The sequence below is a fragment of the Stegodyphus dumicola genome, chromosome 5 (assembly GCF_044657685.1).
Source record: "Stegodyphus dumicola isolate Sdum_Otavi_A_Nest chromosome 5, ASM4465768v1".
In the NCBI taxonomy this organism is placed as follows: Eukaryota; Metazoa; Arthropoda; class Arachnida; order Araneae; family Eresidae; genus Stegodyphus; species Stegodyphus dumicola.
In genome coordinates this window covers 138701398-138720196 of record NC_140772.1, presented here as the reverse complement: position 1 = coordinate 138720196, position 18799 = coordinate 138701398, and positions in this window count along the sequence as shown.

The following is an 18799-nucleotide window of genomic DNA, read 5'->3' as shown; positions in this document are numbered from 1 at the left end:
AAATTAATTATTAAGATGAAATTTCTGTGCTAATTAACTGAACATTATTAATATCTGAACATTTTGAAAAGCCATGAATATCCAGCTATTCTAGGCTCATTATCCTTGAACACATTCTGTTATTTGTAAGTACTTATTAACTGTATGAAATAAGCTTGCTTTCTCTCTTTGCATTAGAAGAGAAAATGAGAAAGTTGAGGCTAGCAGCACACAGCCAGAGATCATTTTGATGTATGGTTACATGGTTTCAGAATGTCGTCAGTTTACTTTTAAACTTTGCTTACGATAAAATGTGCTTGGCTATTCACTGGACAGTGCAACCATTCTCCAGGTACAAGAGTAGTTTTCTTACACTATCTTACTGATACGTTTTATGCCGGCATCAATTAACGTCAATTTATTTCTGCCTTTTATATAGGTCCCTTGGTATCCCACGAATAATATGTGTATTTCTTAGTTATGTTTGGGCAAATCAGCGTTAGTTTTTACGTGTTTTAAACAAAAATTATTAAAAGAAAAGATGATTGTTATTGAATAATAACAATTTAATTATTAACAGTTAATTTTCTTTATTTTCATTTAATTTCATTTTCTGCACTCCGTGAATAGAATCCACCAATAATTATCTCTGTTTGCCATAAACTCTCTAAATATGGATAATTTCAAATGTCTGTTCCACTTATTTGTACTCACACATGCACATATATATATCTTAAGGGGGTATATTTTATTTATGGTTTACTTAACATTTTAGATATTTGTAATTCCCATTATTCTTCCATTTTTTCTTCTGAAATTTAGAATGCTTTGTACAAAATAACACTATAATTTTAAGGATGGATGGAATTAATTTACTATATGATTTCGTTGAAATATTTTTGCATTTTACTTTCTTTAAATTTATTACATACATTGGAGAAGGAGTTATGAGATTCCTAGGCTTGTTTATTGATCTTTTAGACATCTTAGATTTTTTAGAGACGTTGCAGTGCATTAAGTTTATTGGAACTGGAAAAAATTTTCTTGTATTTGGCCATCCCCTTGAAAATGAACAGAAACAAAATAATACACTCCGTACTAAGTTTTAACTTATTAGCTTATATTTTTTAATTTTTAATTTTTTCCCATTTACCTTTTAATAAAAATTCAATAGTGTTCTTGGCTTTTCGAATTTTTACGTTTTTCATGTTCAGCCCTTATTTACTAATTTGTTTTTCAGTGTTCATGGTTTTAGGAAAACTTTGTAATCTTAAAAGTATTCTTGTAATACGATATATATATGTGTAAGATAAAAAAATATGTAAACATAAGCTGTAATTTAATTTGGCAATGGCCCCTTAATACTTAATTTTGATTTGGGTATTACCCCTCTCTATTCTAAAAATAGTAATAACTTCCTGAACGGAGTCATTTCGATACTAATTCATATTATATGACTCTTACATAACGCTAGTGACGTAAATGAAACTAAAACAGCCAATAATAATTTTATAGAATTATTAATTATGCACTTAAATGCATTGTTACCGAAACTAACTCATTCTGAATTAAAATTTCATCCTGAATAAAAGGCACTTGCCTGCTGAACATCGGCCTGGGTGGACAGTTGCTTGTTGCTCTCTTCTCACCGCAAAGCTATCAAAAATGTAAAACTTGTTGAAACAGGCATAAATCAAAATTGTTTGTGGCCGCAAAATGTTTAACTACAATAAAAGAAATAGGATTTAAATCTGCTAAGATTGCGTCTTTTTGCTTCTATATGACTTCCAAGTTTGTTCTTTAGTATGGATCAACACAGTATCTACGCAATCAAAATTCCTACGTCATTACATCCAAGTCTATTTCATCACAGTTCTCTACGTCATTCCCTGTAATATTTTTTGTCATTATTTTTTATGACACTTGTTTATTTAGCTCTTCTTAAATGTTGTGTCTTAGTTTCATTCCCTGTATTTAAAAGCATTCTTGTTCTTTAAAATAAGTTTTTCTTCATTGGCTACTGTTTATTATATATTTCAACTGATTTCGTATTGTTTATGCTTCTTAGGATCATGCCAATTTACAACTAGCTCGTTTTCAGTTGATTCAAATGATAAAAAATTATGAAACATCTTCAAAATACTCTAAAAGTAATTCAGATTCACACTGAAATGTTGATTTCTCTTTATGTTCACGTCACTGTAATTTAAACTGGGTCATACTATCAGTTTCTTATTGTCTGACTGAATTTGCTGACGAAATAAATTGATCAGACTCTTTTTATGTAATTTTTCTAATGATAGATGTAAATATTTTAATTTAGCTGAGCATCTCATTTTTCTGTTTTGTTTTCACAGCAAGATATTTAGTTAACATTCTAGACTTCTACTCTTTACATATTTTTCAAAAATATGAAACATTATTGATTCTTAATAATACGTTAGACCTATATATATAATTTTTTTTAATCTGGGACTGTTTATATTTAGGGGGCTGGGGGGATATGTGCTTTGTTTATGTGTACGAAATTCAACTGAACAACCTATTTTTCTAAAACGAAAACTTGTCTACTTGTTCCTGTTTAAAACATGCTTCGGTTAAATTTTTCCACCAACGGGAAACATTTTTTACTTTGTGCATATAATGATGTACCATATTTGTGTTATTTTAATAAATGTTGTTTTAGAACTAAATGTATAAAAATTTGCATTAAGAATTCTGACAAAGAATGTCAACAAAATTTTTAAGAAAATATTTCAGTTAACGCAGCTGAGATCAGCTGTTTGACTTGTGATGATAAAATAAGGAATTAGCCATAAAATAATCTAAATGGAAAATATCGCATTTAAAAACAAGTATCTATTCGGGGTGATAATTTTGTGTATCTTATTTTCTCATTATTTTAAAACTGGTTTCGAAATGATTTCAGACTTGTTTTGCTCAGCTTCAACGTAAAGAGAAAAAAAAAAAAAAAAAAAAAGAATAGTCAGCTTATTTAATTTAAAACAACTGCGAGAAAATAACATATCAGAAAGAAAAAAAAAAAAAAAAAAAAAGAGACAAAACACAAAAATAAAATTTGAAAGCTTTCAGATTTTGTGTTACTCCCAAACGGGCGTTTCTTTCATTTACAGACACATGCCCGTCTCGAGAGCATTTGGGCTAACACCACATTGGGCTGTGAATATTTAAAAGCAGCATACCTTTAGAATTTCTGATAGACAGTCTCGCGCGATGTAGACAAAAATGTTTTATTCTCTGCAATGTTACCACTGCTCGCTTTAAAATTGTTGAGTATTTTTAAAATCAAAAATTCATTCAAGTTTGACAAAATATTAAATAGACAATAAAACAAATTCCAAATTCGATCTTTCAAGTGCCCTTGTTCGGGTGGAGGACTATGTTATTCAAATTTGATAATTTTAGATAGCATGTTTTTTTTTTTTTTTTTTTTACAATGCTAGAACCATACATACATTCATGTAGATTCTTCATTATTTAGTTTCTTTAAGTATAATACAAGGCGACAATATTTGATGGCAACAGTTTTAAAAGTGATGCAGCCGTTTGTATTGATTCGACGCAAAATGCCGCTTCGAGACTAATAGTCCTTCTTTCGAGACTAGTAGAAGATTTGGCTAAAAAAAGAGTATGATGAGGTTAATCAAGTGTATGATAGTTTCATTAGAACTGCGTCTACATTGTTCAGAAATGCATTATGAAGGTAATGAGTTATTTTTCACCTAAAAATGTCTTCGACGATAGCGATGATATATTAGACGCAAGTAAAGAACTTGCGAGCATGTCTATGCGGTACTGCTCACATGTTCAAATGAATTATGTATAAAAGGAATTATTTCTGTCTTTCTTTGAAAGTTATAGAATTTGACTTGCTTTGGGAGCATAAACTAGTTTCAAACTCCTAACAGACGTAAAGCGAATCATTGCTGTGTGTAAAATTAACTACAAAGTCTTGGAAAGGTTGCAAAAGAGCCTTTTTATTTAAACACGAATTTTTAACATAAATGCAGCACCAATCAGCACATGTGGCGTTTAAATAAAGTAACAATCAAATTCAAATTAAAGCTTAGGCTATTAGTCAAAGACAATTATATTTAAATCGAAGTTGGCTCAAAACTCTAATCCGAGTAACAGTTTGTTTAAATGCCGGCAGCAAATAATTCAAAACCAAATAATCACAAGCTCATCAGAGATGGCAGAACTAAAGTAACGTGACTTCGAGAGGCAGACACACTCTCTGTCTTACAATCCCAAAACCTCAGCTTAAATACTCTCTAATTCATTTACATTTATGGTGAGGAAACTGAAAGGAGAAGTTATAGTAAAAGTTGAAATTATGAATAACTAGTTAATTTAAATAACAAATGCTACAAAGTTATAACTCTAGGGAAATCTTGTATTATGATAAATAATAATAGTGTATAGGTATTATTGTCATCACTTATATTATTATAGCATCCATTATTGTTATAATATTCGTTATATCCTCATTAATCATTGTCCTCATAAAAAGACAAGATATGCAAAAATACTTCAAACTTGCGCCGTTATACAGGCACAGAATCACTGTCATTAGCAGATCGCGTTTTTGTTGAGGAACAGTTCTATCCAAATTAGTGTTGACATTCTCCATAAGTCTAAAATACTAATAATAATATTACAGAGAGGTCATAGGGAGAAGAAATTTAATGCTAATAGCCTAATGAAAAGAAATTCAAATTTCGTCTGGTAAATATTAGAAATTGTTTCACCATCCTGTGGAAAATAATACTTACGCAAATGAAGAGCAATTGAATACATGTACTAGAAAATGAAAGTATAGAATATATTGACGAGTCAGCTTGCTCGGCAAATTTAAAATCCAACTGATCTTGTTAGGGAATGATGGCATAATAGATTGCTAGTTATCAGCAACCTCCATGGTTTTCTGCTGTGATTAAGCGCTTCTTTCTACATTGTTGAATAAGCACACGTCAAGAACTTTCAAACAGTTTCATTTTATCTATATCAGGCAAACAATCTTAAAAGTGCTCCTCTAGAGCTGGCAATGTGTAAAATTAATTTGTGTGAAGTTACTAAGTTTACAGAGGTGAGGCGGTGATGTGGTAAAAAAAGGAGATGGATTTATTATGCAATACTTATATCAAAATAATAAAACAAAGATGAAGAAATTCAAATATAAAGCATAAAATGTCTTAAATCTAAAAAATAAATGTTTAATTTTTTAAAGTATATGTTATATTTCATGTTACGATTCCATACTCAGAGAAATACTTCGTCTTACGGAATATTTCACCAGTCATACATCTGCTTTTGTCACATACTGAATCATCACCCAGTTTCGCTCAGCAATATTCATAATTCAACGAAAGGTTAGGAGAAGAATGGAGAGGCAACATGTTTGTGGTAGACTTATTTCCTTTTTGCTGAGTTCGGAAATGCATAGAAAGTTTTTATTTTTGCATACAAATAACTCAAGTAGTATAAAAAAGTAGAGTATAAAAATATATCAAATGCCGGTTTTTATGAGAAAAAATGAAATGAGAAAGTTAGTTTTATGAGAGTTTTATGAGAAAGTTTGCCTTTATTAGCCCAAAGAGTGTTAGCCCAGAAGAGCTATTAGTCTCAAAACGTCGCACGATCTGGCAACACTCATCCCCAGTTGCCCTTAAAAAGGGAGAATATATAAGTTCCCCCTCTTTTCCGCGTTCTTTTATGGTGTACCTGGAAGCATACTCGACGCGTATTCGAGAAGTGAAGGGTTCGAGGGCATAGCACATACTTCACGATTCCTGCATCGATAATCCTAATGACTCTACAGTTGTTTGACCTTTTTCTAAAAATTATCGAATGAGGTTAGATTTTAAGTTAATAAACTTAATAATATTACGTTACAAATTATGTAAAGGTGGAATTTCTTTGAAATTATTTCAAGAACAATTTTTAGACATGTTGGAAATAATTCATTCTGTATTTCGCAGTCTTTAAGATTACAAATATATTTTTTTTTTCCATTAAAAATCATTTATTTAATTTGACACGTTGACTTAAGAGATCTGGTGCTTTAAAAGAAATCACAAAATTTTTAATTCTGATACCATTTAATAGAGTAATTGTTTTATTACACTATTTATATCAGTGAAACAACAGTATGCCGTTACTTGTTTTGCTTTATGACCAGATATTTTGCGAGTATTTCTGATTTCGGTCTTTTCCGTTTCGCCGGCGCAAATCTCGCCAAGCATACTTTGTTGGCGACAGCATACAATATACACATAAAAAATTTTAGTTCTAAGAATTTTTTATTTTGAAGGCATAAACGTATTAATACAATTTAAAATTTTGTAAACAGCCAATAAAATTGTAAAAAGACATTAATTTAAGAATTATCTCGTCTCACGTAAATTAAGCTACAAAAATATAATTCTCTCAGTAATTATATACATTAATTTCAAGTTAAATCTTAATTTGGAATACAAGTTTTAAATTCAAGAATTATTTCAATTCGTAATCAGAAATTATGTAAAACCGCAGTGCTTTATTTCGCTAGTGCATTCTCATTAGAATTGATGAATTTAACCATTAATTTTGCCTTTCCCATATTTTCGCCTTCTGGTGAGCGATATGATTGCATCTTAATTGACTTACCGCAAATGGTCTTAGGGTATAAAATTTAACTATCTTTTGTAAAAATTCTATGTAATTGTATGCCAGTATTGAAAGAAACAATCAATCTGATAAGAAATGGCTGCGACTTGTTTTGAAAATGAAGCGTAGAAGGTTACCAGCGAAGATATTCCTTTTGGCATCAGTTGTACCATTATTGGCAACTTTATCGTTTGCGCCGGCAAAACGGAAAAGTACCCTGATTTATTTTGAATTATTCGGAAAACTGAAAGCTAAGCAGTGCTTAAAACTAAGTAATTTCTCGGTAATTACTTCATGACAGTTTAAAAACGATAATTTGAATATGGATTACAAATGAAAACAAATGTGGAATTTTTTGTTAAAATTAAGGACTCTCAAAGCTGGAACATGTCAAATTCTTTATCATAATAATTATAATTTCTCTTTTTTTTGGATAGTAACACAATAAAAAGTGCAAAAAGATTAGTAAAATGCTGACTATAAATGAATTCAGTGGGAAAATCGTTAAACAGCTGAAACATTCTTTCGTCTACAGAATGGAAAAATCTGCACAGCATTTAAAATAATTTGCGCATTTAATTAAGCTTTTATTCGATGCAAAAGTCATACATTAAAAACATATTTTGATTTAATTTCCTTTCGAAAGGAATCACACGATTTTCTTTCAGTCAACAATTCTTATTGATTGTTGTCCATGTTTTTTCCTGATAACGCCAATCATTCTGAACAGCGACATCAAATAACCCTACATCAATCCTCAGTCGAAAAGCTGCTGCAAAGGTGGGGATGTAAGCAGAATGGTGGGGAGGCTATTGTAATCATTCCCTCTTCATTTTGGGGTTGCTACACTCATCCCCCCTTTTTTAATGCATGGTGGGTGTGCAGGTGGATAAATCAGCGAAACAAAGAAAAATCGAAGAATTACGACTAGGATATTACATTGCCTCCACAAACCTCTGTACCACAACCAACAGCAACAATAATAACAAAAATGCTCTGGAGGAATGTTTCTATGAATGTCAAGATACTTATCTTTAGTGACAAAGAATTATGTGCCTGTTAAAAGGTACTTAAATAACAAAGGCAATAACATTATGTACCTATTTTGGGATTAAAAATTGATGACGGCGAAGACCAAAAGTCTCACATATCTAATATATATATATATATATATCAAAGATTGAATTAATTGAAATTCATTGAAATCGAAATTAAAATTCCTAATACCTGCGCAATAGCTGCAAAGTAATAAAACAAGTTTTTTTTTTTTTTTTTTTTTTTTTTTTTTTTTTTTTTTTTTTAAATACAAGATATAAAAATGCCCAGTATTTTCGCGCTTTAAGCTGCGGAAAATAATCATTAAAGACATAAAGTAAGAAATTTAGAACTAATTGTTTCCCAAAGACCAAAACATTTTGAAATTGGTAATTAATAAATTTCAAATAATAATATAAATAAAGGCAACAAAGAATTTAATAAATATAAAAACCAAAACTTTTAAAACAATCAATACCCCTATTCAAAACAATTTTTAATGACATTTAAAGAAGAAAAAAAACACAGAAAATGAATTCAATCAACTTCCGTGCCACTTCATCAGGGAAAAGGAACATTGAAATCAATTGAAATCCCACTTCTACATAATCCTTGCTTTCCGTATCCAAAATGAGCCGATGAGAACCTTTTCAATGTATTTTAATTATAATAATTCACCCGAAAATTCGAGCCCTTCCTCAAAGCAAGGAAAAAAATAAATTCTAATTAGAATCTTGTACCTTAAATGAAAAGAATTCTATTTTGTTTAAAGAATTGAAACCGAAACTGAAAAATTAAAATACTTCGGTGAAAAGAAATAAACAAAATTTTACCTTAAAACATATATCATATAATCTAAGGAATTTTAAACTTTAATGAAATTATAAAACTTAGATGAAAAAACTTAATTAAAGCTCACAATAAATAATTAAAAACCTTGAGCGCTTTAATTAGACCTCAATCTCAACTAGGAATATTGTGGAATATATTTTTCATGGAAGCATAAGCTGAAACATAAACCAGCACTTATAATATCAGAAGAAACATTTTCTATAAAAAAATCATTAATTAGTAAATTTGAACAATCATTAATATTCGCAAAAGTAAAGATAGAATTCTTATCATAATCCGGTAAGAAAGCCATTCATATTTGATGAGGAAATTATAATATTGCTTTTAAAACGAAGCTTCTCACTTTCTAATAATTGTAGGTCATTTATTTAATATTTTGAACCTGAAATTTGCCGATACATTCCAAAACGTGATTCAGGAGCATCAGTTTACCATACCAAAAAAATAATTCAAAACAATACTATGCAAAATGTTCAAACTAGAGTAATTGTATTCGATGTTATGTTAAAACGAATTACTTGAATAGGCTTGAGAACAACTACAAATTTTCCTAAATAAATCTAAAAATTAAAAAGATATAAAACGAAATATAGATAAAGCTATTATTTACCATACATAAAGCTTAAGTTGTTTAAAATGACTTAGAATAGCAAAATATACATCCAAATAATCCACGACCAAGGGTTCGTAACCACACATACCACAAAAACACATCGGCAATCTCGATCACGTGACATTTGCACTTCAAGGCCATTATAGAGTTGGCTGTGATTGCGACTGTAGTGACTTACAGGTTTGCCATTTTGGCTTTATTAGCGAAACTAAAATCCTTGGCCAGAAAGTAATTGTTGAAAAGGCTAATATTTAGAACAAAAGATAGAATTTTGTAACCAAAAGAAAAACTTTTAAATACTTCTATGAAAATTTTTTAATTTTGACAAAGAAATATATTATTACATTAATTGAAAGAAATTAAAGTAAATTCTGAGTCTGTTAAAAAAATGGGAATGAAAATGGGAATAAAGTACATCATCGAGTTTAAAACTTTAATTAAATTTTAAAATCAATTATTCTTTAAAAAATAGACTCAAAAAATGATTAAAAACGTTTTTATTAATTGTTCTGTAGATCTGAGTAGAAAAATCCATAAAGTTGAATTTTAGTCTTCTTTTTTTTTTTATTGTAAATTAAAATTACAGAAAAAAGTTAGAAGAGGAAGTAAAGCAACTGTTGTTAGAAAAGTAAAACGTCTTCAAGTCATGGGCTTATCATGACGACTTTGAAAATATATATGGCCTTTGTTTAGTAATAGAATAGTAATAAAAAGTAAAAATAAAAATAAATAATAAATAAAAATAAAAATCCATAACCCCTTTAAAGCATCTTTCTTAACCTTCTCTTATGGAACTTTCAGATAAAAAATTCATACTTTTAAAAAGTATTATAGGGTATAGACTACTCCAGAACTCTTAAAAAAGACTATTAATGAATTATTTTTTTTTTTTTTAAATTTCATTATCTTTTAAAATTTTAGTGAGAATTAGAAATTATTCTTTCTGTATTTCTATTTTATTGCAATTTTTTTTTTTTTTTTTTTATTCTGCTAATTTGGTTAAAATTAGTATTTGCAGTAACTTTTTTTAGATATGTTGGAGTTCCATTTATATGTTTATTAGTAGAAAAATAAAATCTTTTCTTCTATCAAAAGTTTAATTTATGTTAGATTTTGAATATTTAGATCAAGATAAACTATTTCTGTTTGATTTTTATTGATCTTATTTGGTTTTAAACGATTTGGGTAGATGTTGCTGTTTTCGATGAGATTAAAATTGTTAATAAAATTAATAATGTCATCACTATATCTATAAGTGCGTTCAAATTTAGTGAAATCTTTATCAGACAGGCTCTTTAGGAATTTTTATTCTTTAGAAAATAGAAATAAGTTACAAATATGAGTGGAATATGAACTTCTTATTGGAAGTCCTTGCTTTTGCAGGTAAAGAATGTTTGAATGTTTAGTTATTGTGTAACGAAAAATGTAGAAATTCTTTCCATTTTTGTAAATCCAGAATATTAAGTATTTCAAGAAAAAATTCTGTCACTTCTAAAAGACTTTCGTAAATTTCATTGAGTGACAGAGACGTGTAGAGGTTTTCAAAGTCATAGCAGTTAATATTGTAAATTTTAAGATTTCTAACTTTTTCAATGATTTTCAAGTTGTCGTAAATAATCCAGAAGAAGCTTTCGTCTTCTTTGACTTGTTCAAAAACTATTTTACAAACAGTTTTAAGTAGATTGGTAAAAATATTATCAAAATTTTTCTTAAAGTTTCTGGTACTATTGGCTATACATCAAAATTTTAAGGATTGTTATGAAATTTTGGTAAGGCATAAAGATTGGCAAATCTGTTATTCGTAGTGAAGTGAGAAATTCTCCATTTTTTGTGAAAAGCAGAAATTATGTTAATAACAGTTTATTTTTGTAGATACTCGAGGCAGAAGAAATTTTCAGCTCATTTTCAATTGTCTCACTGTAGAATTTTTTTTCATAAAATACTGAAATTATTGTTTGCTTTATCAATTTTTGTTACGGTAAATTGCTTTTTTAATTGTGAAAAACTTCAGAAGGAAATATTTCCAGTTTTTAATTCCTTTACATCCTTTTATTTTCTCAATTTTCTTTTGCTATGAGTAACTATTTCATTCTTCCATTCTTTTAAATAATTGTGAAGGTAAACTAAGTTCAGAACTAATTTTCACGATGAAATTATCAATATCTGATGAAATACTTTCTATGCAATGTAATTTACTAATGAATTTAAAAGATCTAAACTTCGTTATATATATATATATATATATGAAAGTCGCAAGACAACATGAATTAGAGAGACCTTAGTGGTCAAGAATTTTGCGCATTGAGCTGAAAATTTTTTTAAATTTTATAAGAAAGAGTAATGTTTAAAAGCTTATGCTAAAAAATGCATTTGACTCTATAGTTCCTTAGCAAAAATGTTAAATCATGCAACAACTAGAAATAATAATAAAGCATTAAAAGCCATCTCGTAAAAACTAAATGTTAAAATTACAAATCGAGATGACTACAAAATCAAAATCAAAGAGGGTGAGAAAAAATTAATAAATTTAAACGCTCAAAAATTTTTAAAAGGACTCTTGTAAAAATTAAATATACTTCAAAAATACAGTAAACATGTACAAAACATGGTAAATAGCTCATTTCGAGGTTTGAGCCACTGAAAAGCAGCTCAAAACTCGAATCAAACCTAATTAAGAGCGTTTCGTCATACGATAATAATTGAGACTATAAACGTAATTTCACTAATAGAATATTCCAACTTAATGATCTAAAAAAGTTTAGTAAGTCTCAATTATATCGCTCTTTTCCCGACGCGCAGTAATTTAAATTGAAAATGTAAAACTTACTTTTAAACAAGAAAAAAGCTATACATGAAAGTTTAGTTAGGCAAATGTACAATTAAAATAAATAGCTTTTAATGCTTTATTATTATTTCTAGAAATAATAATAAAGCATTAAAAGCCATCTCGTAAAAACTAAATGTTAAAATTACAAATCGAGATGATATACGTCACGTCATGATATATATATATATATATATCATGACGTGTAGAGTGTCTGTTTATAGAGAGTAGAATGTCTGAAGAATTAATTCTTCATATTTATTTATCTCAACAATTATTTGTTGGCAAGCATGTACCGTAAACAAAGTACGTTATGTCTGGATAGTTATTATCGTTGTACGAGCAGAATATGTTTGGTTTTTGAAGAAGAGATATCCTTCTATATGTCTCTCTAAATTAATAATATTTAAGTAAGAGAGTTATTTTTAAGGTCCACTAATCCGAGTGGAATTTGGAATACCAAAAGCATTTTTCTCTTATAATAATTTTGCAAAGCTATGGATGATTATCTCCCTTAACAGAAATGCTTTTGAAAAGGTCTTTATCCAAGAAGTATATGCAGTCTTAAAAATATAATTCAGGAAGCTATATTACTGTTAGAAGCACAAGTTAATTAATTTCACTTAGTCCTTCATTCGTTCGTATTCTCTACTGGCTCATATTTACATAGAAATTTCTATAGTGGTTCTCATTCATTCAAAAATCGGTCACTTGTTTGCATTTCCGTTACACACACACGTAGGGAAAAACATGAAACTCCAAGGCAGTTAATTCGTTTAATTTCTAAATTAATTCAGTATAAAATACCAATATCTAGTTATTTTAATTTCTTTGTTTACTGGTGAAGTTTGCACTTAGAGAAAATTCAATTTTAGGCTGATGCTTATGCTACCGAAAAGTATTCATTTTGGGGGATATTGACATGCATACTTATTCTTCAATGACGAACAATATTATGCTCATATAATGTATATTAATACTTACGTTTTTGTTTAATTGACTATGGGAAAGCATGTGAGGCATACATCTCGAAAGGAGGGATGCTTCGTGCATGACTTTCTATAGTGCATACTTTTCTATGTAATTCTATAGGAAACCGGTTCGTAACTATATCACTCATGGAGAACGCTTGAGGAATCTGTTCTATCTCTGGGAATCAAATCCGAAATACCAGTATTCAATGCTCTAAGGCTCATATCACACGGCGTTTGTTTCACACGAACAACTGTTTGGGACAATTTTTCTGCCTGGTTTACTATTGAAAGAAAGACGTGCAACTTTTTCCTTCCTTTCGAAAAATGTTGCAAGTTGTTCGTTTTCAACCAATCAGCTATCAGCGCCGAATGCTGTTAGCTTGTTTGTAATGGAGAACCAGTTTCACATGTGTTAACCCCAAAGCGAGCTGTGGTGATTGGCTGTTGTGACAAAGGAGAAAAATTGTTCCAAACAGTTGTTCTTTCGAAACAAACCGACGTGTGATAGCAGCCTAATCCACTCAATCACTGATGACCCAAATATATTTATAATGCGCTATTTGCATTACTAGTTACAAATAGTACCATACTTATGTTAATAGTGATATAAATATCACTAGTAATACACTGACTACCAATAAGTATTTGGACAACTGTGATAGAAAAGAAAAACTAACTTTATTCAAAATCAATAGTTGGTAGAGCCTCCACGAGAGGTAATTACAGCGTGGACCCTCCGGGGCATACTTTCCACAAGTCTTTGTATGACAGCTAGTGGTATTTTCTTCCACTCGGCTTGGAGAAGACATAGGAGTTTCTTCACCGATTTTGCACAAGGCCAAACCAAGCCTTGGTTAACGTCGAAACGTGACAACTGGCATTGTCGTCCTGAAAGTAACAGGGGTCCAACCCGTAAAACTGCCACAACGTAGGAAGCACATTGTCATCCAAAATAGTGCAATAGGCATCGGAGTTGAGCTTACCATGAATGGGGACCAAGGGTCCCAGCCCATACCAGGAGAAACACCCCCAGACCATAATTCCACCTCCGCCGAGCTTGACTGTTGGCACAATGCATTCTGGCAGGAGACGTTCTCCAGGTATACGCAGACCCAGACCCTGCCATCAGAACGGTAAAGGGTGAACCTTGATTCGTCACTCCAAAGAACCCGTTTCCACTGATCTACGGTCCAATTTCGATGTGCTTTGCACCACATTAACCGAGCAGCGCGGTTGGACTTTGTGATCAAAGGCTTATGGTCAGCAGCACGACCATGAAAACCAAGCAGATGTGCTTTGAAATTTTAATTGCTAATATTTCAATGGTCTTGAGAAGAGAGTATATTAATTCAGGATTTTTTAACTGAATATTTTTTTGTTGTTGTTGGAGCTTTAGCTTTCGACTCGACTCCAACATGAAGTATCTGCAACTTAGTTTTAAATCTTTCTACTTCATTGTCTCTAAATATAAAACTCGTTTTTTCTTCCGTATTTGTTCTCTGATTACCGAATTCAAGAAGTCTTTCACAAATGCAGGATCTTTTTTTTTTTTTTTACTCTTTGCTATTTAAGATCAGATTTTTTAAATCATTACAGTGGTACTTCAGCATACGAGTTACCGTATGCTCGTTCCGTGAGAGTTTAGCAAACCGATCTTCTCGAATCATGAAATAATTTTTAATAATGAAAAAAAAAATACCATTAATCCGTTCAAGTACCCCCAATAACACCCACTACTTTTTAATATCTTTTTAATTGTGGCGTCCAGTGGTCATCCCCCTTTTCTCCCAATTCTGATACCTCCTATCACCCGGTCCAGACACTGATATGTCATGTGCCCCTTGGGCATACTTGTCATGAGCCGGACAAGTTGCATTTAATGCAATATCTCGGCATAATTTATAATGAATGAATGAACGAATGAGTTGCAGTTCATCTGTTTTCAAGCAGCATCTCTCGGGGTCAGTTCTTGGGAGGGTGACCTCCCACGTGACTGGCTCCGACGAATGATCTTTTAACACCTATAGAGAGGACTTTTACCGCTAGAGAGAGGACTTTTCTACTTCCATTGCAGTAACTGATTGCTTGACCTCGAGGCTTTGCCATCTCAACCATCCTTCGTCTTCGGACGCGGTGCACATGCACCTTTCATTTATTTTAAAATTCACGAGCGGCCACTGGCCTACCTGAGTTATTGGTGAAATCTCTTTTGTAGTTGGTACCATTATTAAAACTGCCGATTCAAGATATTTGTATAGAAACTCCCGATCAGAAAGCAATCTACGAACATCACAGAACAACGTGAAAAAAAGCAAAAAACTGAAGCAGCGGGAAAAGGAAAGGAAATAAAGAAATTCATGTATAATGAAGGAATATGGAAATACATTGAAGAAGTTCAAAATGAGCTCCAAAGTAGAGAAGCAGTACAGAAGTTGAAAGAAAAGGAAAGTAACGATAAAGAAGAAGAATGGAAATCACCACAGAAAGTTTCAAAACTACCCAAAAGCTCAGAGCCGATGGAAATTGAAAAGAAAAACCGCTTTGAGAATCTGGATCCCGAAGCTAACGCTGCTGAAGGAGGAGCCAAAAGTGACGAAACTGTAGCATTCCAGCAAGGACAGTTTGACTGGTTGGAAGTTGAAGTATATTTAAGAGAAAACTGCATCGACGAATTTGAAGCTCAAATGAAGGGGCAAGCTATTTTCGTGCAGTTATTGAAATGCTAAACAAACGAAGGGTACCTTTCCACACCTACCAATTAAGCTGGGAAAAACCGATAAAAGTAGTACTGAAGAATTTACCTGATAAAACCTCAGAGGAGGCAATCTTCCAAGATTTACAAAGAAGACAATTTCCGATCTTAAAGGTAAAGCAGTTCAGAAGATCCCGCAAATATAATTTCGAGAAACTCCCAATTTGGCTCCTAGAATTAAAGAGGAATGAAAATGGTCAAGCAATACACAACCTCAACAATATGTTCAGCATAAACATCAGTATTGAAAAGTGGAATCCCAAGAAAAGACCCACGCAGTGTTATAGGTGCCAGGAGTGAGGAAACTCCCAGCACCTATGCTCAAATCCAGAAAAATGTTGCAAATGCGGCGAATCCACACAGAAGCAATGTCTGTACACTAAAAGAAAAAGAAAAAACCCACCTGCATTTTCTGCAAAGAACCGCATGTCTGCAATTATCGTGGATGCCCTGAATACCGACGCAAATTAAAGAAAAAACCAGTGCAGATACCTAAAACTACCATCCCAAAAGCAGAAGACTTCCCGCAATTAATTCCAACTGAAACATCTGAAGAAAAACCTGGTAGAAAACTCTACAGTGAGAAAGCACGGTCAAGAAAAGCCTCAATCCTAAATGAATTCAATGAAGCAGTTTCATGGCTCCGCGATGAAAAAGTTCAAAAATTTTTAAGAACCATCATTGAACTTATTGGTCGTGTCAAAAAAGCAAAGACTACCTTAGAAAAACTAACTGCAGGATTTAAAGTAGCCATATGCCTCGTCCAAATTGCAGAAGATGAAGATTAGACGTGTCTCTCAAATATATATACAGAATATTACAAGACTTTATTTTATTTTCACAAAATTTCACTTAATTCACAGCTCACTGTTTCAAGCAGCATCTCTCGGGGTCAATTCTTGGGAGGGTGACCTCCCACGTGACCGGCTCCGACAAATGACCTTTCAATACCTACAGAGATGATTTTTACCACTAGCGAAAGGACTTCTCCTCACTTCAATGCAGTAAACAGAATGCTTGACCTCGAGGCTTTGCCACCTCGACCATCCTTCGTCTTCGGACGCGGTGCTTATGCACCTTTGATTTATTTTAAAATTCATGAGAGCGCCCGCTAGCCTACCTGAGTTATTGGTGAAAACTCTTATGTAGTTGGTACCGTTAGTGAAATCGACGATTCAAGATTCATTGTTGTGGTTTTGCTGGCCGTGATCGTATAAAAGTAATTATACTAAGAGTATCAAATGCGAATTAATTCCGCGTAACAGTTAAACTAAAAATTTAGTGGTTAGTACATTGCATGATTAATAATAATAAGAATCAAATGACTTACCCAATAAGGCATGCATGAGTCAGTATCTCTCTTTTAAATATACATTTATTAAATCACAAAAACACACATTTCTTGATTAGCCTAGATAAATCACAAAAACACACTTTTCTTGATTAGCCTATATTCGATATGTTATAAGAAAAAAAAACACATTCATGAATGCCCTTCGGCATGAGCTACTCGTTAGTCCTACGGGACTGTCATAGCGTTCATTTTTTACGGTATATTGCAATTCCTAATCTTGATGCATCACAGGCACATTACATATCAGCATCTTGCAAGAAGCTTAATTAGTATGCAGTGCAATTACTCGTGATAGAAGAGATCAAATTTCTGTTAGATAGGCTTGATTGGCGCACATGGTCGTCACTTCGAAACATCCAATTGTCAGGATTATACACGTTGAGTCACAGCACAGGAACAATTTTTACCTCGCAGCCTAATCAGTAAAGTTTACCTGAATTCTTATATTCTTCGTACAAGAACATATTTTTTCCTCCATCTTATAAAAACGGACATCAGATCGAGTACCGTGGACGATGGCGAGAGCTGTATGTGTGTGTGTGTGGCCCGAAGGCCCACACACTCGTTAACACGACGACAGGCAGAAAGAGAAAGACAAAACCAGTCCTTCCAGTTTTTATCCACTGCGATGCACGTGGCAGGGCGCGATAACGATTTAAGAATCGATACAGCCACCGTGTTCACTGTGAGAATTCTCTGTTCTCACAATTGTATAGAAACTAATGAATACTCTATAAGACATACCACAATCACATAAAAGTAACTGGATTTAAAGTTTCTGTAAGTAAGTAAGTAAACTGGATTTAAAGTTTCATTATTATACTCTACTTACCTACCGTGTGCCTTCATTATTGTTCACTGATTTTCTTCTATATTTCCCTCCATAATTTCGTCACTTAATTCTTCATTTCTACTGAAAGTGCGTTCCAGTAGAAATTTGTTCAAAGAAGTATATTTCATCCTCCCTTCAAGAATGAATCTGAAATGCTTTAAGCAACTCTCAGTGAACAGTGTTGTTGGGCATTATGTTACAATTTTTTCTGTGTGCTTTTCTTTTTCAATGAACTTGGGAACTGCCTTCCACTTTCTCAGAATTTCTTTAACTTTAGCTGATGAGATTAGATCCTCTATCACTACCTCCCTCCTCCTCGCTATTTATTTTTTTCAAAAACTTTTTCTGCTTCTCAGTTCATACTGTAGTTCATTTAACTGTATTCGACCATTAATTACTCTGTAGTTCATTTAATTGCTGGGTCTGAGTTCCCTTGACTGATCCTCAACGAGTTCGCTTACGTCTTCCTCATCCGCCTCCAAACCTATGGCCTTTTCTGGGGGGGGGGCTATCTCCTTCCAGCACTTCTTCTATGAGTTCAGGTTTGAATCCTTCAAAATCTCTTTCGAATGCAGCCTTAGATCATATCTTCTTCCATGCAGTGTTAAAGTCCTCTTTGAAGCATTCTACTATACCATATCGATAATTCTTTCAATAATCCTGAACTCACGAATACTGAGCTTGGCATTCTCCGTCACATTAAAACAGCTAGATGAAACAGACGTTTGATGAAAAGTTTTTCAAAATCTGAAATCATTTGCTGGGTCATCGTTTGTAAGAGAGGGATCATGTTGGGTGGAAGGTAAGGATACTTGATGAATTTGAACTCAAATGTCGTCTTTGACAGTACGAGAACGGCCTGCAAATGTAGGTTAATTTCTTCTACATACTATTTAACCGAAACACGAAGACCAA